This window comes from Gigantopelta aegis, chromosome 14, assembly GCF_016097555.1.
Source record: "Gigantopelta aegis isolate Gae_Host chromosome 14, Gae_host_genome, whole genome shotgun sequence".
Lineage (NCBI taxonomy): Eukaryota > Metazoa > Mollusca > Gastropoda > Neomphalida > Peltospiridae > Gigantopelta > Gigantopelta aegis.
This window is the reverse complement of record NC_054712.1, coordinates 56,953,377-56,976,012: the sequence shown is the minus strand read 5'-3', so window position 1 is coordinate 56,976,012 and position 22,636 is coordinate 56,953,377.

Genomic DNA, 22,636 nt, shown 5'->3' with positions numbered 1-22,636 from the left:
TCGAGGTTTAGCGAAATTTGTTTTACAGTGGTGTGTTTTGCGCTTTAGCTCGGAAGTGGGTTATAACGGAGTGGTCACCCTTAAGTAACTTGTGCTTGTTTCTATCACGATATTTTCATATACTTACCATTTGTGACACCCAATAGCCGATGTGTATTTTTATGCTGGGGTGTCGTTAAACATTCATTCATTCATTCATTCATTATACGACAGGGGATGCTATTTTTTTCGATGGATGGTTGTTGAAACTGGAAAAAAATCAAAGTTAAAGGCGAAAGTGAGAGAGAGAGAGAGAGAGAGAGAGAGAGAGAGAGAGAGAGAGAGAGAGAGAGAGAGAGAGAGAGAGAGAGAGAGAGAGAGAGAGAGAGAGAGAGAGAGAGCATGAATTGAGAAGGAAGGAGGAAGTGTGCACACGGGATGCATGAACGCCGACACTGGAACAAACAGAAAAACAGACAGGCAGACGGACATAGCTTGATGTTGAACAAACCACAGACATGTAGACGAAAGCTGACAGGTACTCGAGTTGATAGTAACGATCGTGCAATTAGCGACATTCATTGGCTGTAAGCAAGTACCACGACGATCGGACATGATCCCAATTTGTGTCCATCAGAAGTGACTCGTCCGCTTGAGACGTCCATCATGGCGGGTCACATCTGAACCCTTTCACGCCCCGCTAACCGTTACTTGGCCCTCAATAGCGCCGTGCTTTAATGTGACAGTTAGTGCTCTCTTCAAGTACTGGCTCTTTCAAATAACACTAACACGTAATTAGTTTTTAGTCGTTTCTTCTTCCTTCCTTCCTTCTTCTTCTTCGTTTATTTCTCTTTCTTTTTGTTTTATACCCTTTTATTTTATGTATATATTTATTTACTTTCATTTTATTTCAATGCATTTCTGTTCGTTTCAAATCAATTCATTTCAATTCAATTCAATTCATTTCAATTCATTTTCGTTTGAATTCATTTCAATTCATTTCAATTCATTTCAATTCAATTTATCTTCATTTCATTTCAATTTAATTAATTTCATTTCATTTTAATTAATTTCGCTTCTTTTCATTTGTTTTTAAATTTCCAAAGTACAAAGTTAATTTCTAAAAGAATATAATTAATATTAACGAAATAAGAACGAAATATATACTACGTCAGTGTCAGTGTCTACAGTAATGTGTTGTGTTTGGGCATACCAGCAGACGACGAAGTTTGTACTTAATCTTACAAAGCACAAGTTACATCGAGTTAATGAGAACCAGAGGAGTAAGATGAGAAAGAAGGCCCGGAGACCGTCTTGACAGCCGCTGAAGCGAGTAAAGGCACGGGAGCATGGAATGGCATTTTACGGACGGGAAAAGAAATCGTCTTCAAATTCGTTTCTCAAGGTTCCCCCCATTTCCTTTATAAGCCCAGTGCGTAAAATAAACTAAAAATAACGAAAACTTTAAAGAAACGAGTCACATAAACAATAGCAAGTTCTTACTCCAAGCCATAAAAAAAAACGAATACAACGTATCAATAGGATCTTTTTTCTTTTTTTTAAATTAGTCTTTTTCTGTAAAAGATATTATGTTTTCGTCTATTATGTTTATTTCCTTGCTATAGACGAGGTGACGCCCCTAGACACCCCCGTCCGAGTCCCTTGGACCTTTAACTGAAGGTGTTTAGCTTCAGTGTGTAGCCTTTGTAACATCTTTTTAAAGAAAATTTACAAGCATATTACGCAATACAATATAATACGTAAGACCTTCTCCTCTTTTGCACTGCAGACAGCTTTATTTGGACTTACCCAATGCCGCATTTCGCGAGGATCGTATTGCGCTTAAATTTAATCGACTATCGTACACACATCGTGCTAAATATTGCGTACAAATATGAATTTCATCAATACAACACCAATGGACGCCGTCATCTTTTTCATTTAACATAGAAGTGGCTATATACAAAGCGGCCGTGCGTATACAGGCTCGTCTAATGACGCACTGGCTCTCCCAGCTTTGAAGATTAAGCGTCCCCCAGTACTAGTATACACACCCCACCTTTTTAACAGTCTTCCATTGTTCTGATGGCTTGTCCTCTTTTGATCTGCCCTGCTGACAGCTTCCCTTTTGCTTATTCAATGCCGCAGGGGGCGGGACGTAGCCCAGTGGCAAAGCGCTTGATTGATGCGAGGTCGGTTTAGGATCGATCCCCGTCGATGGCCCCATTGAGTTATTTCTCGTTCCAGCCAGTGCTTCACAACTGGTGTAACTTTGACCCAGGCGGAAATTATTTGGTTTAGTGCTACCTACGTCCCGCTCCTACTAGGAACAAGGTCGAAGCTACAGCCGTACACATGACCTTTACCCTCCGATCTGCGCTGCGTTTACTGGCCATTTGTACTTATCCACTGCGTGACCACACGAATCCACACGAGTATCTCGCCGTCGGCCACGTCTAAGCCGACACGTGACGTTTATGTCGGTCAGAGTGAGCCGGCGTGACTTGTCAGATGTTATTAAACAGCTGTTTGGGTTGTTATTAAAACTAATTGGTTACAGTAATAGTAATAACAATAGTAGTAAGGCCAGTAGTTGTAATTGTAATAGCGGAAATAATGGCATCAGCGTCGGAAGACTGTTCAAAAGGGTGGGGTGTATATGACTCAAACTAGGGGATGCTTAATTTGTAGTCGACTGGATATGAGCGCAGTACGATCCTTGCGAAGTACGGCGTTGGAAGGAAGGAAATGTTTTATTTAACGACGCACTCAACACATTTTATTTACGGGTATATGGCGTCGGACAATGGTTAAGGACCACACAGATATAAAGAGGAAAACTGCTGTCGCCACTTCATTGACTACTCTTTTCGATTAGCAGCAATATATCTTTTATAAGCACCATCCCACAGACAGGATTGTATATACCACGGCTTTTGTTACACCAGTTGTGGAGCACTGGCTGTAACGAGAAATAGCCCAATGGGCCCACCGACGAGAATCGATCCTAGATCGACCGCGCATCAGGCGAGTGCTGTACCACTGAGCTACGTCCCGTCCCGAAACGACAATGAATAAACGAATGACTGAATAGCAACTAAAAAACTAAACGTTACAGTTAGATCATAGTGGAATACAAAACACATCATCAAACTACACAAGTCGGAGATTGTGCCCGGGAGAGACGTGCCTGAACCTTAATTGGATATAGGCACGTTAATCTGATACACCATCCCATCACGCTAAATAGTTCCCATCTATAACCCCCGGCACATTCCACTGTCCGCCTGTAAATGTGCCACAGCTAGGGAAGGAAATACCAGTATAACTATATACCAGTCGCATCTTGACTTGGTGCTTATGCACCGACCGAACTAGATCCCGCTTCCAGACGACAAAGAATCCATATGTCCTTTTAAAATCTAGATTGATAAAATAGCGATTAGTTTAGCTTTGTTTAATCGATGATAAGGGATGGCGTACAAGAAATTCAATACAGTAAATGACGTAAGTGTGATCTTGGAAACTCATAAAAGTACTCAGTTATTCTGGGGGAAATGTACCCGTTTCCTTTGTTAGATAACATATTAAAATTATTTTTGTTAAGAGCAAACTGACCAAACAATACACTGTACAAACCTAATTCTTTTAATCATACTTTAACTTGTTTTAAACGATATTTTAAAATGGGCAGTCATATTATATTCATCTATGCTATTTTTGAAAGAACTCATTTCATATTCTGCGTTAATCAGTCCTAATTCGTTTAATAATACTTTATTGTGTTTTAACTACCTGTATTCTAAGTTTAGCAGTCATATACCTTTGCTATCTTTCAAAGAACTCATTTCATATTCTGTGTTTTTCAGTCCCAATTCTTTTAACGATGCTCTAGTGTGTTTTAACAACCTGTATTCAAAGGTTAGCAGCCATATACTCGTCTATGCTATCTTTGAAAGAACTAATTTCATATTCTATGCTATTCAATCCTAATTCTTTTAAAGATGCTTTAATATGCTTTAACAACCGATATTCCAAGTTGGATAGTAATATACTTGGCCTATTCTTGGTTTGAAAGAAATGATATATCATATTCTCCGTTGGATGACATTTTAAAATGTGTTTCTTGGAAGCAGGCTGACTTTACGATGTATAATTTAATCCTACCTTTTTTATGTAATGATACTTTAATATGTTTTTACAACCATTATTCTAATTTTGAGACTTTGACAATGGCAGGTTATCCACGATTAACGATTATTATTCCTGGAATGGAAGTCTACCGGATTCGCCATACGATGGTATGACATGGTGGCCTTCTTCAAACATTAATAACCTGTTTTTAGAAATTACTTTGTACTTTTTCTTTCTATTTCACAGTGACACGTTTCATTCTACAGGGAGATTGCAATTCAGTGTTCTGATTCCATACAAAGACGATGCCTTTTTCATCTGTTTCAAAATTAATGAAATGATGATATGAGTAGGCGGATTTTGCAATTCAGTTGCAGCATTTGCCTGGGGTACGAGTGGTTGTAAAGTTTATTTTCTTTAGCGTCACTACTAGAGCAAACTGATTTATTAATCATCCGCTATTAGATGTCTAGCATTTGGAAATTTTGAAAAACACTATTATGTATGTGGTATGTATGGGATGGTGCATATAAAACATCCCTCACTACTAATGGAAACATGTAGCGGGTTTTCTCTATAAGACTATGTGCCAAAATGACCAAACGATTGACATCCAATAGCCGATGATCAATTAATAAATCAAAGTGTTCTAGTGGTGTCGTTAAACAAAATAAACTTTAATTTTTGTTTTGCTATACAGCTATAAACAGGGGTCCATTTTACTAAACATCGTAAGTTTACGTCTGCCACTAGCAGTTATACCGGTTGTGCGTTTACACGTGTTTGGCATCCATTTCACGCAGAAAATTACATCATTACGAAAGCTGGAGTAATTTAAAGACAAAAGAAAATGAAATATGTCTTCTTCTAACTATATATGTTGAACTATAATAGTAATAAGAATTGTGGTTTAGTCGTAGATTTACGTTTACGTGCAAAACTAGGCTTACGGTGTTTGTGAAACTGGGCCCAGGGCATTTATATACTAAATAGCAAAATAAATGCGAATAGCAAAATAAATGCGAATATTGTAAAAAAAATAAAAAAATAAACAAGAAATCATGAATTAATTAGGTAAATAGATTGTCAAATCGGGTATAAAATGTTCATATAATATTGATATTTAACAGACCCAAACACTGATGAGTTTCATCAAACTGAATAAATTAACATAAATTAGAGAAAAGTAAATGAATATCAGCGTTTCTTTTGTTGTTCACTATAATATCTTCTGTTCGACACTTTCTCCTTGATTTGTCAAACAATACAAAAATACAACAATAAACATTATTGTGATTTTGAGTTCTTATATCCCACGCGTATTCGATGATGGGTGGGTGGATATTGTTTAGAACTGGAGTTTGAATCATGTTCCATTATATATGTATATATATATATATATATATATATATATATATATATATATATATATATATATATATATATATATATATATATGTGTGTGTGTGTGTGTGTGTGTGTGTGTGTGTGTGTGTGTGTGTGTTTAAATATTCACAATACATTTTAAGCAACACGTATACTTAGGGCTGGAGTTTGAATCATGTTCCATGACATATTTATTCATATTTTAATTTAAGCCTCGTCCCAGGTGGAAATTTCCACTACCTCGAATGTACTTTTTTTAATCCCACATAGTCACTTATATAATTATATTCACCAATGGTGCGGCTTGTGGCATTAACTGCGCTATTTATGGTTAGTACACTTCGAACTTTTACCTACGTGGATATTATTTGTTATAGTACTATCTATAAAAGTGCATAGCAGTTCAACAGCCTTATTTTCGTACCACACTTTATTATCATTATCTTCGTACTCGGGTCAGCAGCCCTAGTTTCGTACTCGTTTGACGAGGATAAACTCTGGACAACTGTTCGTTACAAGCCTAAATTAGTAGCTACAGCCACTTCATATCTCGCTTAAACATAGGATTTGCTTCATATTGAAGTTAATTAATGCTAGACTTCGTTAAAGACTGACAGGTGACCGTCTGGGGACACTGAGTGCTGTAAACACGATGAGTTGTCCATAAATGGGGTTTTTGTTGTTTTTGTTTTGTTTTTTATAAAGTTATATTCTTAAATCCTAATTCAAGCCTCGATGGCTCAGTGGTTAAGTCATCAGGACTTATGGCTGGTAAGTTTTGGGTTCGCATCTCAGTGTATCTGGCCGCAACCTTGCATCAGTTTTAATGACTCAGTAAAGAGTGTTCGGTCAAACCACCGAGTTCTGTTTCACTAATAACTAATTATGAACGATGTTCTGGACAGAAACTGACTAATAACTAATTATGAACGATGTTCTGGACAGAAACTGACTAATAACTAATTATGAACCATGTTCTGGACGCAAACTCACTAATAACTAATTATGAACCATGTTCTGGACGCAAAAAAACTAATAACTAATTATGAACCATGTTCTGGACACAAACTCACTAATAACTAATTATGAACCATGTTCTGGACACAAACTCACTAATAACTAATTATGAACCATGTTCTAGACAGAAACTCAGGGTTGAAAACTGTCAGCTGCCCGGTGATTCGAGGTGATCTATATTGGCTGAGGATGACTATGAATTTTACTAAGGTAGTCAGTCGCGTAATATTTTGGTCTTTGTAATATTTGTTTATGTAATGGAGTCATCCAATTTGTGCTGGTCTGTTGCTAAATATTCCTTCCTCTATTGTAACGGAGTGCTCATAGAGTCGTGATGGTCATTACCTAGATTTCACTTTATATCGTGAAAATGTAATCACTTTAGAACTACTTACATTTGTTAACGGTCACTAAAAATTAGTTTTAACTGGCCCTGCTGACCACCATAATTTTAAACTTAAGTTTCAGCCCGGGGACCCCGATCACGCAGTCCCCCCCCCCCTCCACACACACACACAAACACACACACACACACACACACACACACACACACATACACACACACATACACTTGAGGACGAAATTGTACGTTTTTCTTCTTTTTTATTCTACTCTATATAAATAAAGGTAATAAAAATGTGGCTTGTCCCCCTCCCCCACTAGAGACTGTCCCCCCCCCCCCACTGTGCCCCCATTTCAGACATTGTTGCCACTGACCTGCCGATATCTGACGTATGTGCCATCATGCTTGAACACGAATATAAATAAAAGATGAACATGAAGTTAGTACAGCATCATTGATGTCTAAAAAACCTCGTTATATTCGCCGTCCAAATGTCACAATATGAGCTCAAGTCGGTCATGTCTAATAACAACTTGTCCACATTAACATATACAATGACCCGCATCTGAATGCTAAACAAGCCATTGATGTATTTTTATGTGAACTAGATTAGCGATAATGGCTCCAAAAGTGATCAGAAAACCGAGCAGAGATACGACCCTGATCACGTATTCCGTGTTTGTCGTTCAAATAGACAGAGGGCGCGATGTAGACCAGTCGTAAAGTGGTGCTCGCTTGATGCGCGGTCGGTTTAGGATCGATCCCCATCGGCGGGCCCATTAGGCTATTTCTCGTTCTCGCCAGTGCAGCACGACTGGTGTATCAAAAGCCGTGGTGTGTGCAATCCTGTCTGTGGGATGGTGCATATAAAAGTTCCCTTGCTACTAATGGAAAATGTAGCGGGTATCCTCTCTAACACTATATGTCCAAATTACCAACTGTTTGACATCCAATTGCCGATGGTTAATAAATCAATGTGTTCTAGTGGTGTCGTTAAACAAAACAAACCTCTTGTTTGGAGCTTTTTATTAAAGCGGCAGACCCTAGTTTTAACCCGTAAAAATGGACACTAAGTTTAGTTAATTTACAAACCTGTAACTCATTTGAATTAACTTACAATAGAGTGAATATAGAGTCTGTGACGTTAAAACCGGGAAATAGCCTTAAAAATAAACAAACTAAAATCAATAACCGCTACTTCTCAGATGCGCGTGCGTTTTTTAAAATATATATATTGCACTTTGGTCCTACGCTATTACTTGAGTTTCACGCCCTTCGACGATCTTCAGATAGCTGACACTGGTGAATAGATTGCAGGGTTTTTATGTACTGCGGTTGCGTGGTTTAAGCTTGCTGGTGTGACGGCATTTTGAGATGAGCTCAGTCCTTTGGTTGAGATTATTTTTGTCTTTTGTTTGTAGGATGGCGAGCTTTTCCTCATTGCACATATTGCATTGGCCGGAGTTTCGTTTGTACGTGTTCGATTGTTTGATAATTTGCCAGCTTATTTCATAATTTATTCGCTGTTTTTTTAGCCATTAACCAACTAACAACTAACGAACTGTCCTGGACAGACAGCCCAGATAGCTGAGGTGTGTGCCCAGGACAGCGTGCTTGAACCTTAATTGGATATAAGCACGAAAATAAGTTGAAATGAATGAATGTTTTTTTAGTTCCCAGACATGTTTTGATAGCTCGGTTTCTTTCGAGTATTTTTCGTGTTTGAACGATTTCGTGTGATTGTTATATCGTTGTTTGAAATTACCGCCAGATAACCGATGTATGTTTTTGATGTTATATATATTAGAAACACCCGGATGACCTGAAACACTTTTGTTCTACGGACATGGATAATCTAAAGAATAAAATATAAGTAATGTTTGATATCAGTGATCATAAATGACTCTAATAGTGAAAAATATGCCTTAGTGTTTAAAAACTAGGTCCTGTCCTTTTAACTGATAATTATTTATTTTTTATTTTTAAAGAAGCAAAACGATATGGCTATATACCTAGCGGAATGATCTTGAATTATCCGCGTAGTCGCTGATTAAAATAACAATGTAAAACATGGACCTTAAAGAAAAATTATATACAAAGCCTTTGATTTAAAAAGAAGAAAGAACAAGAACAAATATTTTGAAAAGAAACGAGAAAGACGTTACAAGAATAAACATATCAAGTGATTTCAAGTGTTTGACAAAAGACAATGCAAGACAAATGTTTTGTTACTGAAGATTTACAACCTTTTAACACGTTTCATGTGAGTAAATCAATCTACGTTTTGCTTCTGGCTTTTCATTTATATCAGTGCTTGAGCTCGCCTCTATACTGGCATACGTGTCAAGTAGCCATCAAGCAGATGGGAGGTTAAAGGCACTTTGCCACCTTTCCAAAGTTTTATCATTTTTAAACAACATGACAACACGACCAGCCTACTGTTTCTCATCCATTATAATATTGCATATATTCTTTAAACAACGTGAGTCACTGACAACACGACCAGCCTGTTGTAGACTGTATCTCAGCCACTATAATATTGTATATATTCTTTCAACAACGTGAGTCACCAACAACACGACCAGCCTGCTGTAGACTGTATCTCAGCCACTATAATATTGTATATATTCTTTCAACAACGTGAGTCACCAACAACACGACCAGCCTGCTGTAGACTGTATCCCATCCATTATTATATTGTATATATGTTTTAAACAACGTGAGTCACCGACAACACGACCAGCCTGCTGTAGACTGTATCTCATCCATTATAATATTGTATATATTCTTTAAACAACGTGAGTCACCGACAACACGACCAGCCTGTATCTCATCCATTATAATATTGTATATATTCTTTAAGCAACGTGAGTCACCGACAACGACCAGGTCGGGTCCTGGTTGATATGCCTGCTCCTTGGATGTAGACTGTATCTCATCCATTATAATATTGTATATATTCTTTAAGCAACGTGAGTCACCGATAACACAACCAGCCTGTTTCTTATCCATTATAATATTATATATTTTTTTAAACAACGTGAGTAACCGACAACACGACCAGCCTGCTGTATACTATATCTCATCCATTATAATATTGTATATATTCTTTAAGCAACATGAGTCACCGACAACACGACCAGCCTGCTGTAGACTGTATTTCATCCATTATAATATTGTATATATTCTTTAAGCAACGTGAGTCACCGACAACACGACCAGGATGTTGTAGACTGTATCTCATCCATTATAATATTGTATATATTCTTTAAGCAACGTGAGTCACCGATAACACAACCAGCCTGTTTCTTATCCATTATAATATTATATATATTTTTTAAACAACGTGAGTAACCGACAACACGACCAGCCTGCTGTATACTATATCTCATCCATTATAATATTGTATATATTCTTTAAGCAACATGAGTCACCGACAACACGACCAGCCTGCTGTAGACTGTATTTCATCCATTATAATATTGTATATATTCTTTAAACAACGTGAGTCACCGACAACACGACCAGCCTGCTGTAGATTGTATCTCATCCATTATAATATTGTATATATTCTTTAAGCAACGTGAGTCACCGACAACACGACCAGGATGTTGTAGACTGTATCTCATCCATTATAATATTGTATATATTCTTTAAGCAACGTGAGTCACCGATAACACAACCAGCCTGTTTCTCATCCATTATAATATTATATATATTTTTTAAACAACGTGAGTCACCGACAACACGACCAGCCTGCTGTAGACTATATCTCATCCATTATAATATTGTATATATTCTTTAAGCAACGTGAGTCACCGACAACACGACCAGCCTGCTGTAGACTGTATTTCATCCATTATAATATTGTATATATTCTTTAAACAACGTGAGTCACCGACAACACGACCAGCCTGCTATAGATTGTATCTCATCCATTATAATATTGTATATATTCTTTAAACAACGTGAGTCACCGATAACACAACCAGCCTGTTTCTCATCCATTATAATATTGTATATATTCTTTAAGCAACGTGAGTCACCGACAACACAACCAGCCTGTATCTCATCCATTATAATATTGTATATATTTTTTAAACAACGTGAGTCACCAATAACACAACCAGCCTGTTTCTCATCCATTATACTATTGTATATATTCTTTAAGCAACGTGAGTCACCGACAACACGACCAGCCTGCTGTAGACTGTATCTCATCCATTATAATATTGTATATATTCTTTAAGCAACGTGAGTCACCGACAACACGACCAGCCTGTTTCTCATCCATTATAATATTGTATATATGTTTTAAACAACGTGAGTCACCGACAACACAACCAGCCTGCTGTAGACTGTATCTCATCCATTATAATATTGTATATATTCGTTCAACAACGTGAGCCACCGACAACACGACCAGCCTGTTGTAGACTGTATCTCATCCATTATTATATTGTATATATTTTTTAAGCAACCTGCTGTAGACTGTATCTCATCCATTATAATATTGTATATATTCTTTAAACAACGTGAGTCACCGACAACACGACCAGCCTGCTATAGATTGTATCTCATCCATTATAATATTGTATATATTCTTTAAACAACGTGAGTCACCGACAACACGACCAGCCTGTTTCTCATCCATTATAATATTGTATATATTCTTTAAGCAACGTGAGTCACCGACAACACGACCAGCCTGCTGTAGATTGTATCTCATCCATTATAATATTGTATATATTTTTTAAGCAACGTGAGTCACCGATAACACAACCAGCCTGTTTCTCATCCATCATATTATTGTATATATTCTTTAAACAACATGAGTCACCGACAAGACGATCAGCCTGCTGTATACTGTATTTCATCCATTATAATATTGTATATATTCTTTAAACAACGTGAGTCACCGATAACACAACCAGCCTGTTTCTCATCCATTATAATATTGTATATATTCTTTAAACAACGTGAGTCACCGACAACACAACCAGCCTGCTTCTCATCCATTATAATATTGTATATATTCTTTAAGCAACGTGAGTCACCGATAACACAACCAGCCTGTTTCTCATCCATTATAATATTGTATATATTCTTTAAGCAACGTGAGTCACCGACAACACAACCAGTCTGTTTCTCATCCATTATAATATTGTATATATTCTTTAAACAACATGAGTCACCGACAACACGACCAGCCTGCTGTAGACTGTATTTCATCCATTATAATATTGTATATATTCTTTAAGCAACGTGAGTGACCGACAAAACAACCAGCCTGTTTCTCATCCATTATAATATTGTATATATTCTTTAAGCAACGTGAGTCACCGATAACACAACCAGCCTGTTTCTCATCCATTATAATATTGTATATATTCTTTAACCAACGTGAGTCACCGATAACACAACCAGCCTGCTGTAGACTGTATCTGATCAATTATAATAGTGTATATATTCTTTAACCAACGTGAGTCACCGATAACACAACCAACCTGCTGTAGACTGTACCTCATCCATTATAATAGTGTATATATTCTTTAAACAACGTGAGTCACCGATAACACAACCAGCCTGCTGTACACTGTATCTCATCCATTATAATATTGTATAAAACAAAAGGCAAACCCAAGACGTATGCTAGACGCAGACTATCAACTGTCATGACGGAGTTGCCCAACTAGACGGTTGCCTCACTCCCAACTCTACGACGGGTGCGCTCAGATTAACAACTAATCGGTCGTAGGGGTTGTATACGACGAGAATCGAGTTGTAAGAGCGCCCAGACTAGCAACTAGACAGTGGTAGACGTCTGAGAGTAGAAAGTTGGCCAAATGCATCCTGCCAGTTGGTAGTCTAAACATAGCATTAAGTTTTAGAGAAAGAAGGGACTGGCGATGAACTTTGTTTTTCCGTGACCACATAGAAATTGTACCCGTTGAAGAAAAAACAAAGGAACATCGACATGCTCGTTGGCCAGTGGTTGACCGTATTTGATACGTACAGTACGTGTTGAGTTAGCGCTTCAATGATATATAGTATTTACAGATATTAATATTTTAACTTGCAATATTTTACCACGAGTGTCCTCTAGCTGTGGTCTACACTGGTCAAACGTAGAGGACGCCCGAGCTAGCACCATTTAAAAAAAACCTGTCAAAATACTACATGAGTAGAAAACATAGACTTTAGTGCAAGTTGGCAATAATTGGTTTTGTATACGTTTCCCACCATTTAATGTTTTAAAAGTAGGTTTTTTTTTGTTTGTTTGTGGGAGTTTTATTGGGAGGAATGGGTGTGGTTTGTTTGTTTGTGGGGAGGGGGGGGGGGTGGTCATTGTCGTGGTGGTGGCTGTGTGTGTGTGTGTGTGTGTGTGTGTGTGTGTGTGTGTGTGTGTGTGTGTGTTTTAAAGGGTCAGTCCTGAGTTTACAAGCATTGTAAAATGTTTCGTCGAGGTAACATTCAAATTAAATACATATTCTTATTTAAAATAACAATGTCTGTATTTACGAAGTGTTTGTTGTTGTCCTAATGCTTGTAGCAGGCCAAACCGGATTTTACCTCCCAATAATTTTGTGCGTACGAAACATTATATATCACGAAATAAAGTAAAAACTGTGATCTACAAACATTAGTATACGATACAAACACATTCAATATACTGACACTGGTATTCTAAACAAGTAAATGTATTTAGTGTGAAATAGTAGTGGTCAACAAGGCTCTGTTATGGCAAACATCTTACAATGGCTGCAAACTGAAGACAGTCTATTTAATGAATCACCCGATACGCGCAGCAAAATGGAGAAGGAATAGTCTGTTTAAACATGGAACAACCGAATATGATTGGCCGGGTCAAAGATTATAAAAGTATTTAATACAAACTGCTTCCGGCGGAGAGGAGCATGTTTGGTCGCACCGCCAGTGCATGAACTCCATCATATTCCCGTGCGATTCATTTACCGTCGATGATCGCACAGCTATCGACGATTATTGCCACTAATAAATACGTACAATTTTATTCCTCTGTCTGAACTGTCTGAAACGAGGATGTTAATGAAATTAAAAACCAATCGTCGCAATTTTGAAACAAACCAAATGTCATCTCGTCTGCATCAACATTCGCAGTGACCCGATTTGTCGTAGTGGTAGCAGTGGTGGTCGTAGTGACCCGGTGTTATTGGTGTAGTTGTCGTCATCATTGTCGTCGTCATTTTAAAGGGACTGTCCTGAGTTTCCTGCATTGTAAGATGTTACTGACTGATAAAATCGTCTAACGTCTAAAAATATGCATTAAATATATTTTGTTGTTTAGAATATCAGTGTCTGTATATTCGATGTGTTTCTGGTCGTCTTAATATTTGTAAGAAGCGCAAACTGGATTTTGTCTTCAAATAATTTTGTACGTACGAGTTTTTTGGGGTTTTTTTAGGAAATAAAATGAAATTTAACCTAGTACAAATACTAGAACGATCACAAGTACGTTTAATATACAGCCACTAATATTCGTCGTTCAAAAGTCTCTGTTAGTCTTAAAAATTGCAGCAAACTCAGGGCTGTGTTTTCTGCATAACTATAACACGAGTATGCAATTATTTGAATCTTCCACGTGTAATATTATTAATGCATGTGTATTACAAAGTTTGTAGTACTAGTATACTGTTTGACCAGTACGAATCTAAATATATGGACTTGATCTTCAACCACGGCAAAATAATATAGTCTAATAATATTTGTTTTCGGGTTTAACACAACCCTGACCACTGTAATTTCTGTACATAACATTATGCGAACAAATCACTTTGTTTAATTCGTTGTCACCTCCACGGGCTCGATGTAAAAGTTTACATTGATCGATACTATTGGCAGGACAGCCCAGTGGTACAGCGCTTGCCTGATGCGCGATCGCTCTGGGATCGATTCCCGTCGGTGGGCCCGTCGGTGGGCCCATTCTCGCTCCAGCCAGTACTCCACAATTGGTGTAACAAAGGTCGTGGTATGTACTATCCTGTATGTGGGATGGTGCATATAAAATATCCCTTGCTGCTAATCCAAAAGAGTAGCCCATGAAGTGGCGACAGCGGGCGTCCTCTCTCAATATCTGTGTGGTCCATAACCATATGTGTGACGCCATATAACCGTAAAATGAAATGTATTGTTTACGTCGTTAAATAAAACATTTCTTTCGTCTTCTTCTTCATTGATATTAACACTCTTTTATCCGAAACCATAGATCAACGTAACGTATTATATCGCCAACAGTGATGGTGTCAGCGAAGGAAATGAAATACAAACACAACAGACAAAAAACATCATTCAAATTAAAATCCTCAGTCAATCATAGCAGAACTGTAGAATGAAACTGCTTAAAAGCAATATCAAACGGACGGGCAAAGAATAACAACTGCTAAACGGAATAGAAGGATAGCATGGTAACGGATTGCCGCTAATGGATCGGTTCCCTGTGTGATAGGTCATAATGCTTCAGAAACGATAGAAGCATCTTTAATTTCTTGTTATTGTCATGAGGTTTATTCGTAAAATGGGTTTTATTACCATGAAGACGAGGACGCGAAAACCTAAATTGAGGAGAGTGCGTAACTGCTGCTCTAGACTAGATTATGGGGAGCCATGTAAGATATCACAATGTTTTTCATCTAACATACTAAGTAACAATACAATAAAATATATAAACCAAAACATATTAAATGCGTACATGCATGGAAGTAATACATTCACATTTAAAACATATGCATCTGAAAAGTAATAACTTTTATAATATTAGACAACACATGAGTGCCGTAACTTGTATGCCAAACAAATATATTTACCAATATTAATCTTTAGTGTTTTGGGTTTGTATCATCTGTATAGACGGGTTTTTCCGATTGTCGCCCAGCAGTTTATGACGTTGTCGATAGATGGCGTAACCGTACGGCCACCATTAAGGGAGTGAAATTCACGCAACAATAACATGTGACGGCATTGCATCTTGGTGCAATTTCAGTATTTATGACTTTCTTCGAACGTTTTGTAAAAGCAAAACCAGTCTCTCGGATAATTTAACCTCATTTAAAGATTGTATATTCATATCAATGTCGGTGGAAATCTGTGAATGATTAAAAACATAAATAATAAAGCACCTATATACGCCAATACAAAAACATAGTGAATAAATTAAACACGCGCAAGTAAATGAGTTTGATTGTTATTAAGTGAAACCTTATTGAATATATCCTAAAATATAGAAAAAAATATTTCAATTATGTATACGTTTGTAGAAAACGTGGTTTAGCATTTTAAAACAGAAAGACTGACCTTAGATCTAGATGTCAACGTTTAGCTGTTACTATTATTAGCTCTGGGATATTCCAGATGTGATCACATGGTGTTGCTCTCTTATTTTTAATTTATTATTTTTTTATATATAAATATGAGTTATTATGGTGTTAAATGTGTGTAAATAAATGATAAATAAATAATTTACTGACGTAATATGCATGCAGGCCACGCCAAAAATCGCACCCCCACCCACTTTGTCAAATTTTATTTTTTTAATTATTATTATTTATTTATTTATATTATTAATTTATTTATTTGTTATTATTTTATTATTATAAATATTGAAAAAAATTATTATTTTTTGTTTCTAGAAAAACAAATTAAATTCAATTAATCATCCACAATATTCAACACTAAATTACCCTTAAAAATCTCTTCTGGTTTGTCATTAGGCCTAAATGTTCGATATACTAGTTAATTACAAAACGAACCCTTTGACACTTACTGGCGATGCCCAATACAAGTACAAACAAAATAGGAGCATAGGCTGGGGGAGGGGGGTCATCTGATACCCCTGTCAGCAGAGGCTAAAATACTGTTTTAAAGTTCAATATATTAGGCTATAAAGGTGTCCAGGGAAATTATATTTGCTTGCATAAGTTTAAATTATTCGTTATGCTTTTGTATTCACGTGTATAAACATGCTTTATTATTTACTTTTTTAATTATTAACACACTTCCACCAACTTTGATATGAATCTACATTCTTTAAATGAGGTTGAATTATCCTACATACTGGTTTTGCTTTCAGAAAATGTACTAAGAAGGTCATAAATACTGAAAATGCAACCAGATGCAATGCCTTCTAATGTTATTATTGTGCAAGTTTCACCCCCTTAATGGCGGACCAATCACGTGATTCTAAACATGGCCGCGCACAGTACTTTGACGTCACTGGCCAATAAACCCGTCTATATATTTAAAGACAGAAGGATTTCGTCTGTAGTATAATTTGATATATCGTTCTCTTTAAGTTTTGGAATAATGGGCAAATTAGCATGAAGTGGTATTCATCTTCAACATCGTTATTACAATGGTGACATTTTCTATCATGGTATCTTCCTCTTTCAATTTCCAAGTCGAGGGATAATAATCATAATTTGGTTATGTACTTTTTATAATGGGTCGGTATGTGCTTGCACAAATAAAATTGTAGAGTAATATCCATTACGATATGTTTATATAATGTACATTTTGCTGATATCTGAATTTCATTTACCAGATTCTGATAGCATGTAAATTCATAAGCTGAAGTGAGCTAAAAATATATATATTCTCCTTGAACTAATATCAGGGGAGTGATGATGAGCGGGGGTGATAGCTTCCCTCAAATAGTGAGATCTGCAATAGTCGAGTGCTCCAAAACTGGAGGGAAGGTTGTGAAGAAGAAGTAGGAAGGAAATGGTTTATTTAACGACACACTCAACACATTTTATTTACGGTTATATGGCGTCGGACATATGGTTAAGAACCACACAGATATTGAGGGAGGAAACCCACTGTCGCCTCGTCGTGGGCTACTCTTTTGGATTAGCAGCAAGGGATCTTTTATATGCACCATCCAATAGACAGGAAAACACATACCAGTCGTGGTGCACTGGCTGGAGCGAGAAATGTGAAGAAGAAGCAGAAGAAGAAGAAGATAATGATGATTATGATGATAATGATGATGACGATGATAATGATGATGATGATGATGATAATGATGATAATAATAATGATGATGATAATGATGATGATGATGATGACTAAATGAGAAGTGTTTCCTTCTGTGTGAACATCGTTGTGACTCCCTGTTCTATGATCGATCTGGTACAGACTGGATTTTAGTATCAAAAACAGATTCAGACGACAGTAAACGGAATAATAAAAGCCAATACCAATGAGCTAATCCCTGCTATTATGTTATATTTGATATTGCCAATCACCACGATTTGTTGGCACCTTAGATTCTACTATTCTCGAAGGTTGTATTTTCCTGCGAAAATTAAATGTTATTTAATGCATTTAAATTTCGTGGAACGTCGACTTTTTAGATTTGTTATAGTACTATTACTAGATGTAACCCGTGCTTACCATGGGGACTTGTGTGCTGGTCTTACAATGGGCTTTCCCCCAGCGATACGACGGCCGTGTAAATAGCTAACCCACATTATAGCCGATGATTTATACACGGCCACCGTGTATATAGCAAACTCTATGTTAAGTAAAAAAGATGGCGGCTTCCGTTGCCGTTGTATTTGTGGAATCCATCGTTGTACAATTAGCACGTTAGTTAACTAAATCTGAGCGCAAAACGATCTTTGCGCAGTGCGTCATCGGGTAAGAACAAAGAAAGCAGTCGGCAGTACAAATCAAAAGAGGAGAAGCGATCAGAACAGTTGGAAAACAGTTAAAACGGCATTGCGTATTATGGTAAAAAATACTGATACCACTAGGCTAAATACGTCAGGTGGCCACAGACCACAATTATTTATGCTATATGTTTCTATATAGCCTTAGTGACTATAGCACTTTTATTAATATCAGTAGGCCCATGGATTGTTTATGCACCTTTGCCTGCCCGAGGGCAACATACCTTGAAAAGGACAACCCCTGTTGTCCAGCTGTTTCTCTCAGGATATTTCTTTAAACAAACACACCTACTAAACCTGGCCGGAGTACACCTATTTTACACCCAAAAAAAATCCACACTACTTTTGCATGGGCCGGAGTTACCACAAAAAGGTCTTCTATGTCAACAAGTTACACGTTTGCAAACTACATGCTCTCTCTTGTCAAGTTCAGTCTATTAGTTGCCACTTCAAAGCTGTCTGCCGTGAAATAATCACAGTCAAACAGCAGGCTACTTGCGTGGATACATTTCCGGATTTAGGTCAACCAAAATGGGAAGATAACTGTGAACAGTGATCTGAGGCCACATGTCGCAGTTACCATCATGCTCGCCGCCCAGTAGCCGCTGGTTAAACTCTTTGCCGGGGTTTCGCTAAACAAATTATCCCTTTCCCGTCTCCTTGACCTTTCTGGCAGTCTGATTGTTACTGAGACGTGGGACATTTCTCAAATGATTAAACAAAAGATTATTTCAGCCATCGAGTCGTGTGTTTACACCGAAACCAATCAAATAACATCACATCAGCCGATAGCTGACTTTAATCTTCCCAGCAATAACATATCTTCCAGCCATCTTATTACTAGATGTCATTTTTGTTTTCTGCACATGCTGCTGCACATGCTGCTGCTGCTGATGATGATGATGATGTTGATGATGTTGATGAGGCTATGACGATAACTATTATGATGATTATGATTGATGATAATAACGATGATAAATAATGATGATGGTGGTATGGTTTATTCTCTTTGCATTCTCTGATGATAGCGGTTAGTTGTTTGTGATGAGAGAGAGAGACAGAGACAGAGAGAGAGAGAGAGAGAGAGAGAGAGAGAGAGAGAGAGAGAGAGAGATGGAAGAGAGAGATGGAAGAGAGAGAGAGATGGAAGAGAGAGAGAGATGGGAGAGAGAGAGATGCAAGAGAGAGAAAGAGAGAGAGATGGAGAGAGAGAGAGAGATGGAAGAGAGAGAGAGAAAGAGAGATGGAAGAGAGAGAGAAAGAGAGAGAGAAAGAGAGATGGAAGAGAGAGAGAGAGAGAAAGAGAGATGGAAGAAATAGAGAGAGAGAGAGAGAGAGAGAGAGAGATGGGAGAGAGATTGGAGAGAGAGAGATGGAAGAGAGAGAAAGAGAGAGAGAGGAAAGAGAGAGAGAGAGAGAGATAGAGAGAGAGAGAGAGAGAGAGACAGAGATGGGAGAGAGAGAGCGAGAGGGGAGAGAGAGAGAGAGAGAGAGAGAGAGAGAGAGAGAGAGAGAGAGAGAGAGAGAGAGAGAGAGAGAGAGAGAGAGAGAGAGAGAGAAAGAGAGATGGAGAGAGAGAGAGAGAGAGAGAGAGAGAGAAGAGAGAGAGAGAAGAGAGAGAGAGAGAGAGATGGAAGAGAGAGAGAAAGAGAGAGAGAGGGGGGTGGGGTGGGGGGGGGAGAAGTCGGTGTAGTGGCCTTATACATGACCATGGAGTCGTTGAACTCGCTTTGGGTGGAAACAGTACCGGGATGTGAACCAAGTACCTACTAACCTTACATCCGCTGGCTTAACAACTACACCACCAGGCCGATCAACTTTCCGGAATTGTTTTTTTAAGAACTAATTCTTATTACATTCTACATTTTTAGAATTAATTATCTTTATCACTCATTTCAACCTGAGCTCCGTTTTGTCTAGTTTTGTGCCATTACCAAGGTTTGTGTCTATTGTCAACAGCCGACCAACGAAAATGTCGAGTAAACTGAAGCCATATATGAACATTTTCTTTCTTATTTGTTATACTCCAGTAGTTTGTGTATTCATTGTAAAGATATTTTAAATATCATAGATTTATGTTCCTACGGGGCCGGCATCGCAAATATGGCGATGCATGCAATTTTGCCACCTTGGATGAAAACATGAATATATAACAGAAAGTCAGAAGAACGCTACGATCGTACAAAAACAAAAGAAACCGAACCCACAATTGGTTTCTTTCCATTGGCTTTCACATGCAACATTTGACTAAATAATATTTGGCCACCACTAATCTATGACGCATCCGTGACATTAATATACCTACCGATGTTATTTAATTCAAGTAAGTTAAACAATAATGCGACTTTTTTCTTCACAGTGGCAACCCAAAAGTGGTACTCTAATAGTAATGTAAGCGTAATGCAGAACGGCAGCCAGTCTTAATGTGGGTAGTGGGTTCGTCCGCAAACCATTTCACCACAAATCAGTTCGACCCCACTACATGGAATATGATGTAATAGTGCAAATTTGGCAATGTACTTACATAAAAATAACATTGGTCCTAAGTTTGTTTGTAACTTTATTGCTAATATGTAGGTGGGAGTCTTAAATTGCAATACAATATTTGCTAATAAAGTGGGTGAACTTGTTGATGATTTTTGGTGTGTGGGTGGGGGAGGGTCTTTTTATGGGGAAGTTCCAATTCACGTACAAATATTATATACTCATATACAAATATTTGTCAAACTTTACATTTTTTGCGCTGTTTAAAATTACTTTTATGAAAATGGCGTTTTCGCGTGCTTTAAATTTTGTTTTGTAACAGGCGTTCGCGCGCATTAAAAATGAAAATATCAGAAAATTCCGGAAAAATATTTCCATTAGGTTGGTCGCCCTGCACCACCGAGGCCGGTTTTACCATTTTCTATGTTACGTTCTGTTTAAATAAAATGTGGACCAATCAAATAGCGTCTTCTCATATGACGTCACTAATTCAGTGGACCATAACTGGATCATTCAATCAGTCTTATCACTAGCGGCGATTATACTTTGCGGATTCTGTTACACGATGAATAACTCTGTCGTCTGCTATCGTGAGTCTGTCACCTGTCTGTATAATTTTACAGTTGTTATGAGCCGAAGCACTGAAGCGGAAGTTCTAAAAGTCCCTCCGCTAAATGAGTCAGAATGAGAAACATTTTACGCTGGGACTATCTCCTTATTTCGGTGGCGTGGTGGTTCAGTCGATCGCCTTAACTAGGGCTGGTCGATCAAGGGAAGTGCGGGTATTAGATGACCTTGTATTAACGATCGGGAACTCTATTTTATCATTTTGATTTACTCATTCATTTAACTGTGCACCCCTAATACTTCGATTCATATATTCTACTGGAATCGGAGGTTCTGCCTTCCGGGGTTTATCGGATAAAACGTTTGGAACCGTCGTTTAAAACACCATGATTATCTGAGATATACGTAACTTTTTGACATTCCATGTAAAACGGCATAACGTCTAGACTTGCCCACCCGAATGTTTGTTATTTAAATACTTAACTAAACATATGTGTGCGTGTGTACATACATACATACATACATACATATATACATGTAGACAGACAGACAGACATTTTTTTTAATCCATAGCTCTATACATACCCCTTTCACCTTCCCTGTCTTGGACAGAACCTCAAGCGAAGTCAGAGTTTGTGATCACGACAGACGTGCTTAAAGAATTTTGTGATGGAAGCAGACCAAAACATTTTTGGTTTTGGTTAACGAGACCACTAAAGCACATTGATTTGGTAATCATCGGCTATTGTATGTCAAACATTTGGTAATTTACATAGTCTTAGGAAACCCGCTACATTTTCTAATTTTTTAGTAAGAGATCTTTTATATGCATCATCCGACAGACAGACAAAGCAGATAGCTGAGGTGTGTGTGTGCCCAGGACAGCGTGCTTAAATCTTAATAGGACAGACATATGCAGGAAGATAACTATAAATAAATGATCTTTACCGTCGTCCTCGGTGGCGCAGTGGTGAGGGAGGTGATGATCTCTACATGTTTCCGTCTATAGTTTTTTAAC